Here is a 4,081-nt window from a genome sequence, read left to right as displayed (position 1 = left end):
ATGTTGTAAGGAGGGACCGGTCCTTGGAGAGGGACATCATGCTTGGTAGGGTGGAGGGACGGCGCAGGAGGGGAAGGCCCTTTATGAGGTGGATTGATTCAGTGACTGGGGTAATCGGGATGTGTGTATCAGGAATGGTGCGATTGGCACAGAACAGAGCAGAGTTTAGAGCTGTTGAACGTAGGGTCTCTATGAGTTACAAACAAGTCAATGGCACGTAACAACAACAACAGTTCACATTTTAAAAGCTCTTACCTACTGTCAAAATGGTGGCATGCTGTTTATAGATATGATATTTGAGTATTAACTATCACAACTAAGCTAATAGGCAAATAATTTAGTGAAGTGTTCCATTAATCAGACATAATTGCTTCTAATTAACACTAATGAAATTAGGGTTACATAAGAGGAAATATTATCCAGTAATAAGTGTCACTTAACATGAGTGGCTAAGTACTTGCTCTTTCTTATTTTATGTAAATATTTTGCAAAAGTAGATTCAGAGAAACACAATAAATTATTTTCCTTTCTATCACAATCATTATGCAGAGCGAGAAGAAATGGGTTTTTAAAATAATTTTCTTTTGAAAATAATAAAGGTTAAGTATGGCTTCCTGTGTAACTCATCATTTTATCATTGTAAACTTCCTTTTTAAGTAGGCTATTGATATTGCTTCTAGCATTTACCATGAGTTTACTGATAGCCACTTATCTCAATTCACATTCTGTTACTTGCTTGCATTATGTCTTATATTACCCACCTTTCATTATACGGTTCATACACAAGAATGTGCCCATCCGTTCTGCCTCATTCTGATGCTGCTTTAAATCAAACTTGAAAATGTACAGTAGCTCTTTAGCTCCAATACCATTTCTTAAGGTATTGAAAATGGAGTTTGTAGATAAATTGTTTTCTCAATTAAAAATCCTCTGGCACAAATCTTAAAGCTACTCAGTATTTGCTATGTCAGTTAAAATTAAGTTAAAACCATAGCATGAATTTATATTTATATTAGCACAGTTAGTATCAGTAGCAAGTTGTCTCGGTAACACAAAAGATAAGTTTTTCTAGAGGTTTGAATCAGCAGTGGTTCCTTGGGAAAATGGGCAGCCTCTTACCATTATTTTACAGCCTTGGAAACTAGATTAAGCATTTCTGTGAGTCAGAACCAGCTTTCTCTGGCAGGTTTTTTGTTTTGTTTTTGTTTTTTAAATCTGTGTAGACAGACTCACTAGCTTTCTTTGTGTTTATGTATGTTGTTGTTGGTAAGTGCCATAGAGTCTCAGATCACCCATAGCAACCCAATGAATGAAAGTCTTGAATGCAAAACTTTCATCTTTTCTCCAGGTTAATAGAGTTTCTGGAGGCAAGCTCTTTTGGGAGTGGATGCCACTCCTGCTTTCAAGATTGTTTTATTTGGAAAGATCCAGAAAAAAAAGGTCATTCCACTCATCTTCGCAGCCTAGAAAAAGCCCCAGACTGGTGGCCAAAAGCCTTTTTTCAATAAGAGGTCAAATCCAATCAGCTCGTGCCCTGTTGCAAGCAAGAGCCACGTTGTAGACTCAACCCCAAGCTAGAAAACACACCTTCGCAGAATCCAGCTGTTCAGATGTAAATATAGAAGGGAGGCCCAATGATGTAGTAGTAAAAAAATGCATCAATCCCAAAGGCACAGGGTTCAAAGCCACCAGCTGCTCTGTGGGAGAAGAATGGACAATCTCCCAGGAGATTCCTCCAGTGAGTCAGCTATGGGCAGGTTCTGACTCCAAGATATACACCACCAACAATATATAGAGATACAGATAAAGATGTAGTGATATAGACGTAGACACAAGTGTGTGTGTTCGTGCCAGGTCTCCAAATTTATGTTCATATAAATACTAGAAAGATAGGTAACCTGCTCCCATGAAGATATAGTTGAAACCAACTCAACAGCAGAGATTTTGGTATACAGAAGCTTTGTATGTGTGTTATTTATACAAAAACCACTCTGGTTGCCTAGTGGTATAAAACCGTACTGCAATTCCAAAGGAAAGCAATTAGACTATCAGCTGCTCCTCAAGAAAATAATGAACCGTCTCCTCCTCTGTGATATATTGACTCTTAAAAGCCACTAGAGATTCAACCAATTTGACAGCCCTCAACAGCACACAACAACCACAGCAACTTATACTTTCTGTCATGTATCAAGAGATGTTAAATATGGCAGAAAGTGGTTTACACATTTTTTTTAGTCTGAAGCTCAGCCTTGGTTTAAGCTTCCGTGTAATTTCATAGGTGGGATTTTTTCCAGGAAAGTTTCAGTTCTGCATTTAAAGTCTTCAAATTTCTTAAATGTTCAGACTATCCAAATTATCTAAGGTAAAGCACCTTTTTTGGCAGATTAATAATACCCGTTAGCAAACATGGATTTTAGTTACACTACAAAAATAGCTTTACAGCAACACCTATATTAGTGTTTGATTGACTATCCTAGTTATTCATCTAATTTGACACATAACATTTTTAAGGGCTGTGCCTTATTTGTTCAGAACAAAATAAAATAAAATCATTTCAGTAATGAATCCTCTTTATTTCGGTTTGATTTTCCTGATTTACTCTTTCTTGGCACCTCACTTTTCTATTTCTAGAGTATTATCTTTAAAGAAAGTTTATTTGTGCAAAACTACTCTTTTCAACCAAGAGTGTTATAGTTAATATCATAGTTATTTTAGAAATCAACCTCTGAGGTTGAGAGTCTAGAAAAGGGTAATACACAAACCAGATAGTAACTTGCATTCCAATGATTTCAATGGTTATTGTTGTTCAGTGTTGTTGAGTAACACTCACAGAAGCCCTATGTGCAACAGATCTGAACCCTGTCAAAACCTTTGACATCATCATCTCTGAAATTCTTGAATTCATCGCTGTATGAATCCATCTCATTTAAGGTTTTTCGCTTTTTCACTGACACTGTTGTACCTTTCCAAAGAATTATTTCTCCTAGCAACATGTGCAAATTTGCAAGACAGAACTTCGCCATGTCTGCCTCCAAGCTGTATTCTGGCTGCAGTTTTCCTATTTATGTTTGTTGGGTTTTTTTTTCTTTTAATTCTCTATGATTTATGATACTTTTCTCCACCATCACAAATTAAAGGCAACAATTCTTTTTTCTGTCATCCTTGTTCATTATCCAGCTTTCTGTTACATGTCAGGAGATTTAAAAGACTGAATCTGGTGCACCTTCCGCTTCAGAATGACATTTCTCCTCATTAACTTGGAGAGGTTCCTGACAGCAGATTTTCCCAATGCCATATTGTGTCTCTTGATCTCCTGACTGCTGGTACCAAGAGTGCTGATTAGAGATACAAGTAACATGAAATCATTGTCAATTTTAGTCTTTTCTCTATTATGAAGTTGTTTATTTGTCCAGTAGTAAAGATGTTTGCCTTCTTTAGGTTGAGATATAATTCATATAGAAGGCTATATAGCCTTTGATATTGTACAACAAGCATTTCATATCCTCCTCACACCGCAGTAAGCAAGATTGTACCATCTGTATAATGCAGATTGTTGGTGAGTCTTCTCTCAAGTCTGATGCCACAGTCGTCTTCATAGAGTCCACTGTCTTGAATAATTTGCTAAGCAAAGAGATTGGGTAAGTATGGAGAAAGGATACAACCCTGATACACTGATATACCCTGATTTTAAACCATGCTTGTTGTTGCTGTTGTTATGTTTGCATACATCCTTGGTGTACCTTCAAGTTTCACGTGAGCATAACTAAATGTTCCAGGGTTATCATTCCTCTCAGTGTTAGCCATAGTTTGTTTTGACCTATACAGTCAGGTGTTTTACATTTTCCATAAACCACAAATAAACAGTCTTCTGTATTCTCTACTTCGATCCAAAATCCATCTGACATCAGTGGTGATATCCCTGGTGCCACAGCCTTTTCTAAACCCAGTCTGCACTTCTGGTATTCAGTTCCCTGTCTATGTAGTGTTCGAGCCATTACTGGATTCTTTTCAGCAATATTTTGCTTGCAGGTGATCGTAATGACATTGTTAAATCATTTCCACATTTTATTGCATCACTTTT

This window comes from Elephantulus edwardii, unplaced genomic scaffold (genome assembly GCF_000299155.1).
Source record: "Elephantulus edwardii isolate Elephantulus edwardi_28Jun2011 unplaced genomic scaffold, EleEdw1.0 scaffold00098, whole genome shotgun sequence".
NCBI lineage: Eukaryota > Metazoa > Chordata > Mammalia > Macroscelidea > Macroscelididae > Elephantulus > Elephantulus edwardii.
This window is presented reverse-complemented; position numbering follows the sequence as displayed.